The 19256-nt window shown below is 43.5% G+C and overlaps 1 protein-coding gene across 50 annotated transcripts in view; it reads left to right on the top strand.

The window, feature by feature from the left end:
* Nucleotides 1-19256, top strand: part of SENP5 (SUMO specific peptidase 5) — a 202503-nt gene that overhangs the window by 139402 nt on the left and 43845 nt on the right. For 17 of the 50 annotated variants that reach the window (XM_086844028.1, XM_086844067.1, XM_086844026.1 and 14 more), the window contains one exon: nt 3334-3428. The gene's annotated coding sequence lies outside the window, so the exon portion shown is untranslated. Of the gene's footprint in view, nt 1-3333; nt 3429-4601; nt 4698-5189; nt 7302-7801; nt 8078-14724; nt 14838-15070; nt 15279-15487; nt 15522-17630; nt 17888-19256 lie in introns of those variants that run through there. The other 33 variants (XM_086844029.1, XM_086844056.1, XM_086844060.1 and 30 more) reach the window with 15 other exon arrangements.

Raw genomic sequence — 19256 nt, 5'->3', positions numbered from 1 at the left:
TGTGTGTTCAGAAAAAAACCCAAAATAAAATAAAAGGAGAAGAAATTCTTTGGCCAACCATCTGTTGGAACAGAGGCCATGGACACAATGCAGATACAAACACCTGGATGCATTTTGCAGGTGTGCCCTGTGACCCATCTTTCTGTGGAAAAATTCACTGGGAAAATAGATTGCACTAGACTGTTCCTGCAACTGCAGTTAATCGTGCCTTTTCTGTATTACTGCTACAGGATTAACACAAACATTGCTTCTATTTTCAGGCTTATCAAAGGCAGCAGCACATCTCTCTAATCTCCTATTTCCCTGCTCTCTTTAAAGTGTTTAAATGAATGGAGCACTGATGAGCAGGGATGTGGTGCCAGCAGGGATGGTGTCATTTAATGCCTCGCTATTTATGCTATTTAATGCCTGCGTGGCTTTATGTGCCCTGGGTGACTTGCAAACCATCTGGCACTCTCCACCCTTTCGCAGGACAGACGGAGGTGCAGACAGCACCTTCACTTGTCTCTGGTTCAGAGAGTGACCAGCAGCAGTAAAACAGCACAGTCCTGATGTGCCTGCTCCTACAACCTGCACCTGCTGTCACTGAAGGATGAAGCTTGGAGGCCATGGATTGGTGACCCCTGATGCCAGGCAGTCTGGATCTCAGTGAGCTGTGGGCACTTACCTACATTCCTGTTGGACTGGTTGGCACACGCAACCTGGATTTTTCTTACAGCTGTAAAAAGCATAATGATATCTGATCTGCCCCAGCACCTGTTTGTGCACAGTTAACTTGTCAAAAGGTTTCAGACAAGCTGGAATCAGCAGAATTGCGTGTGTCATATCAGCTCCTTGTCCTAAGAGTCCTACAGCTGGATTTGCAGTATCACTGAATCACAGCCTGAATTTTTAGCCGTATTACTTACACGAATCACAAATACTTGGGTTGTGTCCTCCAATCTGCTAGGAAGCAGGCTGAGATCCACCCTGCAGCTTTCACACCACTGTCAGCTGGCATTAACTTCCAGTCATTTTTTCCTTTGAGGCCAGATTGAAATCAGTGACCTAGAAGTAAAATACTCTGTATTTTGTTAGCAAGCAATCCCTGGAGTTTTGCAGTCTAAATTGGGATGTTTTCTCAGTGAGCTCTTTTGTATATCTTCTATGGCAATTGTGCTGTAATTACCACAATCCTCTTCTGATAGCAGAATTTATTAATTGCTTTCCACTTTCTCCAATGCATTTCTGCTCAGATCACGGTGAAATAAAAACTTTCTTTACTGTGTGGAAGGGTATATTATATCCTACTGTAACACATTAGTTTTCTATGGTGAAATAATCAGAGATTATATTATGGATTCACTGATATTCCTGCAAGAAGAGCAAACTGGAAACTGTGTTGGACACTTACTGCACTGCCTGTTAGCAGTACAGCTGTGGGATCTGACCCTGAAAATGCTCATGTCTGGGAGAATATTTGCAGAAGTAAGGACTAGTCATGTGTAGAAAAATTTTCACAATCAGCCTTCATGTTTATGGGATGGATCACTTGTGGGCAGTGCCGAGAGTCTGCTGGGAAGTGCTGGCTGCCCTTGGCAGTGCCATTTCTGTAGGTTCATTTTATTCAGCATTTTAAGGAAGTGCCCAGCTCACATTGTAACTTTACTGCAGTCTGTTCATATGAATAAGTTATGTCTCCACTTTTTCTGGTGTTCAGAGTCTGTGTTCAGATTCAAGGTCAGATCCACTTGGTCACTCTGTGGCAGTGTATAATGTATAATGAATTGCCAGCATCCCAGAACATACAAAATTGGAGATTAGAAGCGGCTCCACCTTATTATCATGATAGTCAATTGCAAGTGGTAGTGCAGTGGATAAAGGGCAAGGTAATGTAACATGTGAGTGGAAGAGCTCTCAATCTGTGTATTATAAAATTGTCATTCTATGCCACTGTTCAGCATAAATGGACTAATCTTCAGTTTGAAAATGAGGAGAGCTTGACTGTTAAAGAATAGGTCATTTGGCTTCTGGCAGCAGCAGATGATGCTGTAATATTAGCTGTAAGAACTTGTGCATTCTTGGTAAGGAGATAAAAATGATTAAATTGCACTGCTTGCTTCTCTATCTTTTAAAGTAATTCATATTTGGACCCGGATTCAGCTAAGCATTTGCATAATTCCTCAGGCCATTCCTATTCAGCCATGCATTTCAGTTTGTGCTTAAGCTCAAGCAAGTACTGAAGTTCTTTTCAGGTCCTGGGGCTTCAGCCTTGCAGAACAAAGTCTGGGTCGTTACTTTATGTTTCAGTAGCTTCTGAGGTTGCTGTGCTACAGCAAATGGAAATTTGCTTTGTATGTAGAAAATGGAAGTTTGTAGTTGTTGTACTATGGGCTGAATACTCTTTAATGACTCAAAAAGGTCAAGGGTGAAGATGTTGGGGCCCTGGGGAGGATAATTTTTAATAGAGTCCTCTGTTGGAAATCCAAGAGCCGGAACAGGGGTCATGTCTCTGAAGAGTTTCACGGACTCTGCAAAACTGGCAGTCACACTGACTGCCTCCCTTCTGCTGGGCTCTTCCTGAAAAGGAATGAGCAGAGCCAAGGGGAAGCTTTTGTTGGGCTCTTCGGGACATGGAACTCTTCAGGCTGAATTCTGTTCCAAATTATGCTCTGTTTTCCAGAGTAACTTCTCAACTTTGGTGGGGTTGTGCCAGGTGGTAGCCATTTGTGAAGTGAACTGTAGTTTTAACATACCTTTCAAAAACTGCAGTATTAGTGTTACAAACTTTGGACAGAGGGTTGGAGAAGAACCTTGATACACTAATTTTTTTTTCTTTTCTGGGGCTGTAAAGTTCAAAATATTTTGCATGGCATTATCAAACTCTTGTGTGTCAGTTCAGTTTAGCAAAAGAACATGTCAGCCACCAGAGTTCCGCTGCTTCATGAAAATGCGTCTGGGAACTGGAAATTTTTTAATTGGGATTGACCCCAATCTAAAATGAAATGTTTGGTAATGGCTTTTTATAGAAATTACAATGAAACAATTAACTTTTTTTTTTCCTTTGGAAAAAATAATTTTTAAACATTTGGTAGGAAACCCTTTACAGAACAGATTTATGGCCTGAAGTCTTGTTCACAGTGAAACTGGTGGGAATTTTGCTGCTGACTTTCATGTAGCCATTTTACTGAGGTTTTCTTTACAGCAGGAGGGATTGTGTGACTATCTGGAGGTATTAATGTAACTTCAAAGCTTCTTGGCCCACTTCAGAAATAAAAAAATATTCTTCTATATCCCATTGACTTCTTGGAGGTTGCTTCATTGAAAGTAACATGATTTTTGTCTCTGTCCCAGAGAACCACAAGGAACTCAATCTCTATGTGTGAAAATGGAGACCAGCAACATGTTCTTCTAATACAAAAGCAGCAGAGGAAAGGGCAAATGTGCAGGTTAGTGCTCTGCTTTGCTGGGTTGTTTTCACATCATTGCTTTAAAATGTTTGTTCTGTGGAGGAGAATCACTGCAGGTTCCAGATGTAGGTGTTTACAGGGGATTCTGTTTCAGTGCAGTGCTGTGCATGATTCTATCTCTGTTTGCCTGTTCCCAGTGTATGAGATGATTCACCTGCTCCTGGATTTTTCTTTCTGTATAGCAGATTTTATTAACCCCCAGAAAGCTCTATCTGGAAGCTGTTTTTCCACCCGAAATTGAGGTCTTAATATTAACAATCTTTTATGAGCATGGAGCAGTTCATTCCATTGCTGAGTCCTTTGTTACCTCTTCTTTACATGGGACAAAGTGTCAACAATAGCGAGAGAAGGAAGAGAAAGGACTGCAAGAATCAGAGGAGGGGGAAAAGGAGAACTCTGTGATCCCTTTTCATGAGATACATGCATCTGGAAATTTGCTAAAATATGCTTGTAATGTTTTTCATAAAAAAAAAATTAAATGAAAGTACAGTTAGTCCTGGACTTAACCTACCCATTTTTCCTTGGATTTAGGGCTAGTTCAGGGCAATCTTCCAGTTTTGCACTTCAAGCTCATCTCTACCTGCTTTAATGGCAGGTTGCACCACACTGAGGACAGCTCTGTCTACCTCTGTGTGGGAGATACAAAAAGAGCAGGACCTTCAAGGAAGAAGTGATTCCTAGGAGGGGCCTGAGAGCCAAGTTTCAAAAGCATCATGTTCCCAAAGAAAGGCCAAATTTTTCAGAAGGGCTGAACAACAAGCACTCCTGCTGTGACAGATGGCTGAGTATTTCAAAAGATCTTGCTATTAAAGCTGGCTGGAAATTCTCTATTCTCTTGTTTTTGACAGGAACTTGGGTTTTCTGTTAAATACAATAATAGTGCAGAATGGACAGATTTTCCTTCCAGCATTCTATTTTTATGTGAGTTTTAATTATTTTGGTCAGGGAAACTCTCACTCCTGTAATACACTGATTTACACTCACTGTGCTGGAGAGCCATGTGACAGACACTTCCCAAAGTCTGATCCTGGGTTCTGACCCCCCAAGCTGTTCCAAACTCTGGCTGAACACAAGGGTGCTGTGTGTGATGTGGTGGGCAGAGAGCACTGGAGTGTGCTGCTCCCAGACAGGTTTTCTTGGGTTTTCTTTTAGGCTTCCTAGAGAAGGTTGAGTTTTGGGATACTTGATTTGGGATCCTGAACACGAGATCTCCAGTGGGTGAATGTCTTCACTTGTGGCTGGTCACAGGTAGGACTGGGAGTGAAAGGCAGGCTGTGTTTGTAAGTAGCTGAAGATGCAGAAGGTAGGATCTTGGAACTTGAGGCTGTTTCTCAAAATGTGTGCTTTAACATTCCAATGATTTAACTTTCCCATCCACAAATAGGAAGTAAATCTTCATCATCAGTGAAGAACTTAAAAAGTTCAGTGTTTACACATGCAACTTCAGAGAAGCAGAAATACAAAAAAATCCTTTTTGTTCATCTGAATGTCTCAAAGCTCTTTTAAACTGTTAATTAATTGAGCAGTCATAATGATGTGCCAATGGGGATGAAGGGGGAGGAATAATTTACAGGTGGGAGAAATGAGGCATGAATGACTTCCTAGCCTTACCTGTGCCATGCTGTTAGTCTGTGTCAGATCCAGACAGATACCTTCTGTCCTGTCTCCTTTTGCATCTGTGATGGGTGGCTGGGAGCATCAGTTTTCTCCTCCTTCCTGCTTCCTCCTCTTCTTCTGTAGAGAACCCATCTCCTTATCCTCAGGCTGCTGTTTCGTGGAAGTCCATGTGGCTCTGTCTCTGAGGGAGCAGGCCTGGAAGCTGGAACATGTTTCAACTCCCACTGGACATGACACAGCCAGAGAGTCAACTCCACTGCATGGGAGAAAGGAAATGAAACCTCAGGTTGCTCTTAGAACAATGGCACATTCTGCCCTGCCTTCCTCCTTCTGACTTTATGCACAGCTGAATTATGGTGTGCTGTCCTCTGCTCACCTTCCACAACAACTCAGTTTATACCTTTGCTGCACTGAGCAGAGTACCTCAGGAATATCTGACCTGGCTCTGAAATACCAGCTCACCTCTAAGAAACAACAGAGCCCTCGTTGTCATTGCCTCTTTCTTGTCTGAACTCCTGTATCCGAGGTCAGTACACTTTTGTACAGAAAACGTTGAATCTTCTGGCATATATAGAATAAATGAGCACAAGGTAAATTCAATTTGTTTAAAACTTACAGAATGGGCAGGATAAAACTACTGCTTAGGAAAATAACTGGTGCAGAATTTCATCTGGAATTTGGCTGAGAATTCTGTTTAAACTTAGATAAATACAGCTATGAAACTCATGAAGATGTCACATCAGTAGCTCACCCAACAACTTTGAGAGCCTCCTGGGAAGGTAATCCCAGCACCAACAGTAATCAGTAATTCCAACAGGCTGCTTTCCTCTAGCTACTCCTTATTGAGCTCCTGAAACTTCAGGCATGAAGTTTTTCTTCTACCCAACATGGTTCCAACTGCTTCTCCCTATCAGTTATTCATATCTGAAAGGGAAAGGAAAAATATTGACTTAAATTGCTGGACCCTGGAACACAAGTTTTTTTATTTAACTGACAGGGCTTATGGTTACCTTCAGACGTAGCTTTTAAAGTAGTTTTTAGCTGGATGACAGAGATAAGCCCTCCAGGAAAAAGCAGCAGTAAAGTGGTGGGTCATTATAAATATTTTGTTCTCTCTGTAGTCATGTTTTCCATTCTTTCTCGGTTTATGTATCTTGTAAAAATTTTCCAGTAAATCTGCTACCTTCTATGTGGTGAATTTAAGCCTATTGATTTGTAGCTGTTCTAATTGCATTTTACAGAACCCCTGCTGCCTCTGGGACCAGAGCTTGAAAAGTCCTGTTTAGTGAAATGGATTGTCTACCACAGGTCATTGACACCCTATATTCTGACTTACCTAAATTAGGCAGTCTCCAGTATTCTCTGATCTAATCCCAAAAGTAGTGGGTATGTGTTATGTGCAGATATAATGCTTACACATAAATTTCTATTGAGCAGTCGTTGGAAAAGGAGCTGAAAGCAGGTAGAGCTTGCCCTCCCAGCTCAGTGCAAGCACGGGGATGCAGCGCCTGCTAACAGCTGGCTTTTCTGCAGCTCGGCAGGTGATGGAGTTCCCACCACTTCAGGAGCCCACTGCCAATGGTTAGCACATGCTGTTGTGAGGAATCTCATCAGTCAAAAACGTCTCATAAATAATTTAGAGGAAAGCAATTAGCAGACACAGCTGTAGCTGTTTGCAAAGTCACAGTTATACCTGCCAGGGCAATCTGGAAATGGAAATTTCAAAACCATTTCTTGAAGTGGCCAGAACGGTCTAGCTTGGAGCTAAGGCTGATGGGTAGTTGTTGACGAGTAAGGAGCAAATTGCACTTTCATGTCTTTTTATGTGTAATGAAATCCAGGAGAGAAATTTAGTATTTTGTGCATATTGGGAAAAGGATCAAAGGGATACATAGTTTTAAAAACTCCAGCAGTCAAGGTCTTATCCTTTCAGAGGCTCTGCAACTCATTCAGCTTCAGAGCAGAGGGGACAGATTTTAACAGAGACTTGGACATGCATTTTGAATGCATCAGCTCATTAGAGTTTGTCTATATGTACAGACTGCTCAGAGAGGACAGGCAGGAGGAAAAGGAAGATACTGGTTGAAGTATCTCATCTGAGTATGCTTGCCTTGACAGATCGATGAGACCAAATTGTTTGAGGATTTCTTGGTAATGATAAAAGGGAAGGGAATCTGTTCTTTAAGAATCTCAAGCAACTACAGGGAAAGCGTGAAAACAGATTTGTTTGTGCAGGTGAGTCCTGAGAAGGGTATCAAACATTAAATCTAGAGATGAACACGAAGCTGTGTAAGTAGAGCACGTGTAAATATATTCTAGGAGAGGGTTAGAAGTCACCTACCATGATACTATATTGGGACAAGGGGATGAACAATATAAGATCTTCTCAGCATTTCTGATAGCTGTGCATTCAGTCATGGTATCTCTCCTAACTGAATGCCTAAAATGGTCATCTTCACAGGAACCTCCCTTGGCTAGGGAATTATTATTCCTGTGTTACCTACTGGAAAGTAAATCACAGTATGTTACCACATGAGGCAATCCCAGTCCTAAACTCTGAGATTCTTCTTTCTAAGAGGGAACACTGTATTGTGAAAAATGCATTCAAATGTGAGCTGGTCATAGTATGAATGCTACAAAGCATTTCAACTATGCTTAAAGACCATCTCAATTAGAAAAGACTGGAGTTAGAATTTATAGCAGTGGCATTATTTTATTCTGCATGTCTCCTATAGAAAACCACGTCCCAGTTCCCACTGCTGTCTGCACCATTTGACCTGTTCTTCTAAATCCAACTGCCATCACCTGGCCAAGAAAGCAGCGGAGAAGCCCAAGAACCTGCCTGCCACTTTCGGGTGGTCAAGGCCTCCATCCAAGGAAAATTCCATGGGTGAGCCTTAGAGAGTAACCGAAAGCAGCAGCTGCTCATTGACTGTGAGCTGGATGAAAATCCCTGCAGTCAGTCAACAGGCTGCCCCAGCTGGTCTGGCCTCACAAAGACAAGACCTCCTGTAAGTGATATTAATTGGAGACTATCTAGAAATCTCTTACAATAGATTTTGTTTGACTGCAATGAGAACTTTAACACATTATTGAATACATTATGGCAGCACACCTTCCCAGACTGCATAATGATTAGCTGTTAATGTGTTTTGGTAAAAGGCTCAAATATTTCATTTGCTTATTTCTTTCATTTTTTTTTTGTACTTACAAGCTCTTAGTAGAAGTGGGGAATGTGAAGAATGTCCTTCAGAACTGCAGATGAATAATTGCTCAACAGCCACAATTTCAGTAACTTTGAAAATCTTCCTTGAACAGAAATTCATCCTGGGGTGAATCACTGGTCACTGGGGTGAATCTGGAGTATTTTGTGGTTTTTCTTCTTGTGAGTTAATCCAACTTTATTCCAATTTAACATGTTAGCTAGATGGGATCATTGTGTGGCTCATCTTAAGCCAGCTTAACACATTTTATAAGATTCTACAAATAAGTGTTCAAGAAATATAAGTTAAAACAATTACCTAACAGGCTTTAAATTAACATCTTTCCCACTTATCCAGAGAAAAGTGAATGTGGAATTTGGATCACTATCCATAAAAGCCTGTAGGAATATTTACAGGTATACTTCTTGAAACAAGTGGAGCTCTTGATGTTTATAACATTATTGCAGGTATATGTTAACAGCACTGCAATGCAGAAATATGAGAAACTACTAAAGATGTCAACTAGGTCAACTAAGGATGAGTCAGGATTTTGTTCAAAACAATAGGCATAATGTTTTCATAATTCAACTGTACAGCAGAGATGACTTCTGTTTTTAAAAAGGGGATTATCTGACTGCAGGGTTTGTCTGGGCTTTGCCAATGACTGTACATGAGGGTAAACATCTGCCTTAGATGGTATCTTCTGGGTCTGGAGGTTACCACCTTAAGTGTCCTATCACATCCCTCTTCTCAGAGCTCTGGAGTCTGGATTGGGATGTCTCTCCATTGTCTTTGATGATAAGTTAGGGAAGAAAGGAAGAAACTGTTTTTTGCTAAAGGTAGATTCATCTCCCTCACGTTTAATTTGTAGGAGCTGTCTGGGTGTGACCATAATGAATGGAGAAGGAATGGTTTCTTCACCTGAAGATTCATCATCTAATCTAGCTTTGATGACTTGCCACTGGAGGAGGATATACTTTGCTGTATCATCTTGTATTTATAAAATGATAGGTCCTGTGTTGGGGTGGCCCCTAGCTTGGGTTGGGACATTCTCCTTTCACTTCTAACTTCAACTCAGAAAATGGGCACAAGTCTGGATAATAAACTTGTCATCACAAACATTTCCTCTAAGCAGCAAATATATTTCCTAGACTTTCTCTTTTTTCTTTTCTCTTTTCTTTTCTTTTCATAGAGATGAATAATCTATTTTATTTGTCAGTTCTAATTTGAAAAGCAAAGTTCATTCTGTGTCAAAAGCCTTAGGTATGGCAGCCCAGCTCCAGATGATCTTGCATAAATGTCTTCATAGGACACTGGGAAAGGCTGACATCCTTGCCTACATCATTTCAAACTCCCTATTTGACTTTACTTTCTCCTAGTGGATTCTCCCAGGATAAAAAAATGGATGAACACAGTTGCCTTTCAATGGTCTGAAAACATGTAGGAAGGCCCCTCCAGCACTCTCATTTGTCTCTGAAGATGGTCTCGGCTTCTCCAGCCTCTCCCGAGAACAAAGATTTTCACCAACTGAAACATCCTCATTTCTGTCCTACAGTGCATGTTCTGTATCCTTCTCCATGTACAGTTCTGGTGCTGCAATAACTGTAGTTATATCCTGCTTTAGAAGGTGTTTAGTAATTACAATAATAGTATCATTTGGGGAATCTAATCTCTGCTGGTTTATAGCTCTTTTTCTTTCAAGTTGCAAGAATTGCAACAACAGCTTGGTCCTTCTTCTAATTTATTCCTTACTCCATTTCACTCTTGTTTCTGATGAAACAACCCCTCACAATCTGATATCACTGAAAGCCAGCACAGTGTCAAAAGCAAGTCCCACGTCTGGCTGCCAAGCAAAAGACAAAATGTACCAGTAGGATGCTGTGCAGCAGCAGTACTTCCAGGAGGCAGCCTTCTTCCAGATCTTGTCCCTGGTGTGTCACTGCTACAGAGAACACAACCAATATGTTTTAATGAAGAATATTGGCAGCTGACTGGAAAAGAAAAAACTGTGTTTATTCTTCCTGTAACACCATTTGGACTACTGCCATTTATACATGCTCAGGGGATATTCCCAACTATGCTTCCAGCCTTGACCATTTCAGCCCCCGACTCTGGTGATCCCTATCCAACACCAGAGAAAAACTGTTGGGTATTGCTTTTTTTTGTTGTTGTTGGTTGGTTTTGTTTTTGTTTTCTCCATGTGCATAAATTAAATCATTCCATTTCCAGTGAGCCTCATGGATAGTTGTAGTGGCATAACAGGAGACAGTGAAAGGGAACAGAGATGCAGGAGTGAAAAAGAGTGACAGGAAGCAAGAAATTCCTCCACTGGCTTTGTTGCTTAAATAAACATGTGGAATTGTACCTAGAACTAGCTTTATATTACCTGCTGAGCAGCTGGTGAACTACAGAGCACAGCAGTGGTTACCTGCATATTTTCTGGGTTTCAGAAGTGGACTCTGCAGCCTGTGTTGGTACCATGACAACACTGCCTGTGGTACCTGGAATAGCTCATTTAAACATAGCCTGTACATGGTCTCCATGAGCTTTGGTCTGTGCAGACATACAGCAAGACATAATTATGGATTTTTCAAATCCAAAGCTAAACATTATGTTAGGGCTGCCTTTCTTTCACTTCCACAGTCCCTTCTGCAGTTATATCTCAGGCCTGTTGACTTCAATCTGTTTGTTTTCAAAACATACCTGCAGGGCAGGCAAGCAGCCCTATCTGTGTCCTGTCGAGTGAGATCTGAGAACACACTCAAAAGCAGCAAGAATCACTTGGGACAAGTGATTTACTACTCCAGCTGTGTGAGGGCAGCCGTCAGTGCCACAGGAGAGCTGATGGGCTGTGTGGCTCTTCATTCCTCAGCACAATGCTGCGTATCTGCACTTTACTGCTTGAGGGTGGCCCAAGCTACTCTGACTTGCACACAAAGTGGGCAGGGAGCAAGAGCATTGTGTGCCCTGTGGCCTGGGCTATGGGGTGACTGCTGTGCAGGAAGCACTGTCCTGAAATGCCAGATATATGGGGATTCACTCTAGGAGTTTGCAGTGTAGCAGAATATTGATGCCAATGCACATCATTCTCAGTCGCTAAGCATCCTCTCTCCCTCATGAAAATTAGCTTTCCCTCTGAAATCCTTCTAAGTGTTGTAATTATGAAAGTACAGATATTTTTAAGGCAGTTGAGTAAATGTACAAGTCGTGGTGGTTTCGTGCTTTAAAAGCTCAGCCAGTATTTATATAATTGGGTTATAATCATAGAGGAGGAACTGGAAGCCTCACCCTGCAGTGGTAAAAATGTCAGAGGTGCCCTCGCCCCCACCTCTGCCAGAAGCTGCTGTGGGTGAATTGTGCAAGCCATGGAGAAGCCCTAAACAAGCTACCAGAAGTCTGCCTTTAAAATGTTGTGGGTCTGGGGGTTTTTAACCAGGTCACTTTGCAAATCCAATTTGGAGTTTGCTGCATACATTATAGGGATAGTCCTTGCATTGGGGTAACCTGCATGTACTGAGATTTGCTGCTGGAAAATTGGCAACCCCTTAAATGAGGTTTGTGCAGATCTGCATGACTGTAGTGATATAAGGCTTAATCTTTATTGAGTCCATTGAATTTGGGGGAAGAAGAAATGCCGCTTTTACTTTATTGTGATATAGAAGTCAATGTTTAAATTCTAGAAGATTCACTTCTGGGATATGCTGAAGTGATCTTCTCTTCAGAAGTTGCTGTGCACTTGTCCTGGGAGGGATAAGTGGACAAGTAGGGGGGTGGAGGCAGCAGAATCCTGGGCAGGGTGTGAGCACATGGGGTGGCCATGGGGAGGGGCAGGAGGGGCAGAGTTTCTCCAACTCCAGACTGAGATTCTCTTCATTAACTGGGTGGGGGCTGGAAGTATTGAAGCAAGATTACGCAGTGGAGCTGTTTCAAGAGAGCTTGGGCTACTTCTGCTGTATTATTGCTTCCTTCCCACTTCTTGTACCCCTGTGCCATAGAAGGATTAACCTCATGAAAATTCTTATGGCCTGAAAAAACTTCAGACTTCCAAAGCATGGGCCAAAGAGTAGCTGCATTCCATCATTATGTACATAGTTGTGTTCAGGTTAGAGTTCGCCTGCTGTGAATGTACCTTTTTTCAAGCTTTTTTACTTCATTGTAATTTAACAACAATCTTTTCCATGTATTTAATGAAAGTATGTGCTGAGGCCTACGGATATTTCTGCCAGTATAGTCTTTACATCACAACTTGAAGTTATGTTAAGGAATGTGCAAGTTCTCTGGAGTGATCCTCCATTTTATTCTGAATCAGAAGTGGAAAAACAGGCAGGAACAACAAAGAGCAAATTTAAATTTCCTTCTTAAACCCTGCCAGTTCGAATAATCTCTTGCTGAGTTTCCTGATGTGGCTATTCACATTCCTTCATGAATTCAGACTGGCTGTTAGCAGCCTCCAAATAAAACATGGTTATATGGAGATTTACCTTGGCCCTGTTCTTGCTTGGCGGCATGAGACTAAGAGAGCAGCCAACTGCTTCAGCTCATGCTATATGTCCTCTTCCAGCAACTGCTTCCTGTACAAGCCCACTGCTCTCCGAATTAATGGGATTGTTGCTTTAGCTCAAGATGTAGGAGATTTAATTCTGGTGTTTGTGTCAGCGATCAATGAAGTCAGGAAACTGCCTTTACAGAGCATTCAAAAGCCCTTTTATTCCAAAAGAATCAAATCCAGGCTTCTGTTAAATGCACTAAAGGCTGCCATCATTAAAACATTGAGGCTGCAAGTTTGGCCACAAAAATGTTACCGTAATGCAGTTGGTATTCAGTCCTTTCTGTCAGCATTGCCAAGTCTGGCTTTTATTTATTTATTCATTTTCACAAGTCTCATGTTTTTCAGGCATTCCATAAAGCCTTGGTGTTTACAGGCATCTTACTCACTGAGAATCTCAGCTTCCAGTTTTTAAAGATCTGCTATTAGCCCTCACGGACAGGGAGTAAGCAGGAACGTGTGATAAGGCTGATCCTCACAGGCAAAACCAGAAGGCTCATAAAACCCCACATTTAAAAAGTCAAATATGATTTTTTAAGAGGATCTCATGAACTTGGTCTCCCATTTATGTGTCTCAAGTGCCTGGCATATACTCTGCTAATGATCGCCTGGGTCAGGCAGTGATGCGAGTGCAGAGGTGCTGTTAGATGCAGGGATCTCTGCAGCACTCGGATGGATTGGGGGAGAAATCCTCTTTCTATTTATTATATTCCTTTTTAACTTCATGGCCTGAGCCTTGCCCTGTGTACCCTGTTTACTGTGTGTTTCATAAAGGCCAGAGGACTCATCCTGTTGCTCTGAAACTGTTTAGCCCATCTTTGGCTGGATTTACTGTTCAGGAAGAACAAACGGTTCTTAGGAAAGCGCTGTATTTAACGAGAGAGCCAGGCTGGATTTTTTTCAAACAAACAGATAAAAGCCAGCAACTCTCAGCTTGGCACGGACTTTGCTGTTTTGTTTGTTGCATCACCCCATTGTCTTCTCTATCCCTTTTTTGAAATTTCTTTGTTCCAGCATTTCACAATCCAGAGCCTGGATACTGTAATTCCTGAAGGAATGCATAGCATAATGAATACTGCATGATCACAAAATAGTTCACCTCGTGCAAAGCCATAGCAGCAAACGATGCAACATGGCTGTTACCCAATCATCCTTGCTTCACTGGTTTCTTTTATTTGAAGAAATACTTTCAGATTCTCCTCACAGGGGCTACCAAGTGAGAGGAAGTGTAACCTTTCTCCACCCAGCAACAAAAATGCAATGGTTTTGGAGCATTTCCCATTTCCATGATGTCTCTGTAGAACGAAGCAGAGAGGTTAAAGTGGCCTGTACCTTCTTCCCCGGCTGCCAGCAGGGGAACTGGGGCACAGAGATGCTGGATGACCCACACATGGCAGCACATGGAGGAACAAGCTCTGCCTCGCAGGAGAAGCAGCTTTGCCAGACTGCTGGGGCCAGAGTTAACAGCACAACTTTTTAATTTGGGGAGTTCTAGCAGCACTTCCATATATCGAGATATTAATTAACGGTTTATTTTAAAAGGTCAGGTTGAGTTTTTTTATTTTGTAAATTAGATTTTTGAGAAGCACTTCCATAGACGGAGATATTAATTAACGGTTTATTTTAAAAAGTCAGCTTGGCATTTTTGAGTGTCTCATTTCCGCGGCCGCTCCCGGGCACAGCGGCGGCCGCGAGGTCCCAGCACCGGGCAAGGAGCAGGGTACCGGGGATGGCCCGTGTCACCTTCGGCACCGCAGCTCGCCCGCCCCACGGGAGCCCCGCGAGGGCATCCCAGAGAACGCGGCCAGGAAGGGGAACGGCTGGGCCGGGTGGGGCCGAGCCCCGGCCCGGCCCCGCTGCGCCGGCTGCCCGGGCGGGCCCTGCCCGCGGTGCCGCCCGGCCGCTCCCCGCCCGTCGCAGGGCTGACGCGGCGGCGCCGGCGCAGCTCCGGCCCGAGAGCGGCGGGGGCGGAGCGCGGCCCAGGCGGCGGCCGGGCTGAGCCGGGCGGCGCCGCGGGCAGAGGTGAGCGGGGGGCGGCGGCGGCGGCGGCCCCGGCTCGCCCGGAGCTCGGCCCCGCGGAGCGGCGGGGCCCGGGCGCTGTCAGCGCGGGGCCGCGGGCGGGCGGACGGGCGGGCGGCGGCCGCGGGGCGCCGCGTGTGGCTGCGCTGCCTTCCGGCCCTCCCTGCGCTCCGGCCTCCTGCCCTGCCCGCCCCGCGCTGCCCGGGGGCTGCCGCGGGGCTGTGACCAGCGGGAGTGGGGGGAATCCAGGCACGCTGTGCCCTGGGCAGCACGGGGAGGCTCTCCCTGACTGCGTGCTGTGAGAGTTGGGGCGATGATGGGGTTGGGAAGCTGTAGAAGGGAATTTTCAGGTGTTGCGAGAGCTTTGTTTTCTCCGTCACTGGGCTCTCGACCCCACTCCTCTGCCTCCAAGTTGTCTTCCCCCTGAGCCCCCCAGCCTGCAGTGTAAGCACAGCGCTTATCTGCTCCAGTGCTATTTGCTCTCCCCTCCCTCAGCCCTTCCAAGCTGTGCTGGCCTGGAGGGCCAGGGAGCTCAGCAGCAACAGCAGCATTGGGTGCTGAGCCACAGGACAGGCACAGCAGAGATGGATTCCTCAGCTAAAGGCTGCGTTTAACTAATGTGCTCTACCTTTTCCAAACTCCACTTGTTCCAGACTTCCCGCTCAGAAGAGAGATGGATTGCCTTTGGTAATACCCTCAGCTTTTCATGTTGCTAACACAAGAAAATAAGTGATTTTTAAAATCTGCAGGAAAATGTGATTAATACTTTTAGAAATACACTCTCTCTTAAGGAAGGCCTTCAGAAAGCATCAAGGAGACCCTTAACCTCAGATACATTCAAGGACCTCAGATGAAATACCAGTTTCTATTCCCTTCACAGAGCTTGGAGAGACAAGTTTGATGGACTTCGTTTCAGCTACTTCCATGCTTCTGCCTTGCAGAGGTATTCAGGAAGGAAGGAACAGAGCTAGAGTCACATTTCATTAAAATCAGTCCAAAGCTTGAAGATTAAAAAATATTTATATCCTTATGCTTTGCTTATACAAAAGGATCTTTAGGTTCTTTAATCTAGAAAATTTCCGTCTCTGATTTGTGATAGTATTTCTCTTAAAAGTTCTGTTATCTAGTATACTTATCTCCATTAATCTAGTTTAGCCTAAAGGAGGATGTTTCTGTAAGTAAATTCTATCATCTTGCCAGAAATAAATCTAGTAGTTGTGTAGCCAGCTAGGTGAGAGTGTGAGTTCCCAGAAGTGCTGGTTGAGAGGAGAGTCCATGGTAACTGTAGGAGTTGAAGCCTTGCAGTGCCCACGAGGTCACCAGCTACGTGTTCTGTTGTGTTCCTCTGAGTCAGTAACTTCGGACTTTGGCTATTTCTGTAAGGTCTTGTGCTAATGAGTTATGTTTTGTCAAAGTGCCTAGGGCTTGCTTCACCTCTGGGACAAAATGTTTACTCAACAGTCCACAGAACTGTGCTGGTCAGAAAAGAAAGAGAAGGAGGGGATAATTGCCACTGCTGTGAGTCTGCTTTTGCATGTGCTCATTGAGTCATTTCAGACTTCCTGACCTTATCAGCTTAGCTCTGGCGACGTGGTGGTTTGAAGAGAGACACCCTTCTCCAGCTTCCTCTCTCTCTTTCCAATTTTGGATTCTGCTTGGGGGAAGGAGGACATCTTCTTGCACACCCATAGTCTCAGGCTGGCTTTCTTTTTCCTCCTTACCTCGTGTCCTTGGGAGCTGCCCAGATCTCCAGAGGGAAAGGCTGAACTCTGGGTGTTGTAAGAACTGCCTCCCACGAAGCAGGTGATGCATTAGTTACTGCTGCCTGCTCAAGGCCACGCTCTCAAAGCTGTTCACTTTATTTACATTACTGATGCTCTTAAAAACAAGCTTCTTTAACAGAAGAATTTCCATGTGTCATTTGATCCACTGGGCACGCTGACACAGCCCTGGATGGCTTGTGGTGATTTAAGCATTAAGGAGCAGCTCTTCTGCAGTGCTGGGGGTTTGTTCTGCACTTGCGTGGACAGAAGGTTTCTGTGATCTAACAGTTCAGATGTCTGATACCTTTGGTAGGGTTCTGTCAGCAGTATTTGCTGGGACTGCTTTCCCAATTTGTGTGCTTTTCAGTTAAAACCTGAGGTCTCTAAAACTGTCAAAAATAAATAGGACTGCCAAGGACTAATGAGTGGTTAAACTAAGAGGCTTATAATGGGTGAAAGATATGAATGTAAAGTCTTTTACAGTAGTCAGCTTCACTGAAGGTGATGTAAGTTGCAGCCATGTAAGTTGCAAACAGAGCAATCTGCTGATTGATCTAAGGAAAATACAGTGTCTGTGTGTGCACTGAATTTGTTACTCATAAAGTAACAAGGGCCTCATGTTCCTCCATTCCCATGCAAGTGTGCAGTGCTTGACATCAAGTTCCTACAGTCATGTTTGCTTGTAGCTTACCAGAGCTCTTGGGATAAGTATTCTGAAAAGTGAGTGGTTCCCAAATATATTTTTAAAAAATTAGAGTATGAAGCAAATCTCTAATCAGAATCTGCCATTAATATTGTGGTGTAACAGTCTGGGGTGGTCTTCATCCAGTGCAAAATAGGTTATGCCTTTTAATATTTAACCATTTGCAGATGGTATGTCAAGCACAGCTAAAGGGGTGAGTTACGGTAAATTTCTTTCACTTTTGGTCTTTGGCATCTGTACATCTTGGGCGTTTTGAGTTTGAGGTTTGCTGATGTAGTACTGGCAGCATCCCTGTGCAGTTTCACAGCACAGCACAGAAACCTGGCTACCTCCACTGACTAGCCAGACAACTCTGTTAGCGGTGCAAATTCCTCAGTTCAGAGGTTTTTCATCCGTGTTAATGATTGGGGCAAATATTTCACTTTCTCTTCAGGTTCTTAAACTTCGGGCAGTGCTTGCTTTATTTTTGATTTTGCATTGCTCACTTCAGTTCCTTTTCTAGCAGTGCACTTCTAAGCTGTCCTTTTTGTCTTGCTGGTTTATGGTGCCAAGTAAACCCAGTGATACTCCTGTAGCAGTGGTGGAAAGTAAGTTCTTCAAGCAGCATCTTGAATTAAATATTTGTATATGGATTATCTTTTGTCATTCCAAGTAACACTCCTGTTAGAAAAGTGAACTGTTTCAGCTCCTAGGGACTGGAATTAACTGTTCTTTGGAGGCCTTTATTTTAAGGGGATCCAGATTCAAAACAATCATGTTTGAAAAGGGAGAGGGGAGAGCAAGAAAACTTTGCTTAGATTAAGTGTCTTACTCAAATTTTATTTACACTTTAAGGAGAAACTTTTTTGTACAGAAAAATTTAATATGTGGAGAAATTGGTGTGGGCATCACAGAGAAACATGAAATATTTTTTAATCCTGTAAGTTGTAATTAAAGCATTTTTTAATGTTCTAAGATAGAAGTGAAACAGAAGAACAGGTAGGTAGAGCAGCTTTCCTAACATCTTCCTTTGTTGCAGTTTTAAGAAGCTGGATTTCATGACACCTATGAGCAAGTGATCTGTTTTTATTGCTGTTGCAATTGTGTTGAAACTGTGGCATCACTCTTGTCTCCATTCACGTTTGCCTTGAATTCAGGTTTGCCTGACCCCTTGCCAGGGTCCTTTTTATTACCAGGACTTACCTTTGCTAGAATCTGATTCAGTGTTTTTCCTGCTATGATCATGAGTTCAGTCTCCTATGGGTAGAAAAGTGGCAGCTGCAGGAATTTCAGCTCCTGTGTAATCCTTGGCCATTCAGAAAGCATTTTTCTATGTCTGAGGCAGTGTCTGTGGAGGCTGTTGGGCTTGGCTGTGGGAGAGCAAGGATAAAGGTGAAGACTCCAAATTGTTCAGGAGTCTTCTTAAACACTGGCAGGTATGTGGCACCTATTGCAGAGCCTGGGAAGATTAAAACCTTGCCTTCATCTGCTCTGCCTCCTCAAAGCGCTCAACACTCACTGTGTTGGCACAGAAGCCCCTTGTGTGTGGGGCTCTGTTGAGAGTGTTGAGATTTGCCTGGGTTTGTTTGTTTTACCTGGATGAAATGTGTCTGGAATAAGCTGTCCTAGCAAGCCTGTGGTTTGGCTGATGTTTACTGAGGCCACTGACTGAATGTTTTGTAAGCTCTGCACACAATAGACAGACACAGAATTTGTAGTGGAAAAGCAGGCGTATAACTGCATCTAGGATAGAGAAATATGGAAGTGCTAGATGAGTAAGTACAAGAAAATTGGTGTGATGAGATGTTATGTCCTGATTTTTCTGGTAACTGAGTTGTGTGGTGAGTAATAGAGGGTTACAAAAGAGCCAGGCCCTGTTGCAGTGCTTTGATAGTGTTAAGCTGTGCTCTCTGTCAAGTGGAGGTTTCTTTCTACATTGTAGGTCCAGTGAATTCTGGACAGTTTTCTATGTGTTGG

The sequence above is a fragment of the Cyanistes caeruleus genome, chromosome 10, assembly GCF_971803275.1.
Source record: "Cyanistes caeruleus chromosome 10, bCyaCae1.hap1.1, whole genome shotgun sequence".
In the NCBI taxonomy this organism is placed as follows: Eukaryota; Metazoa; Chordata; class Aves; order Passeriformes; family Paridae; genus Cyanistes; species Cyanistes caeruleus.
Note: the sequence above shows the minus strand (reverse complement) of the source record. Positions and strands in the feature narration are given on the sequence as shown.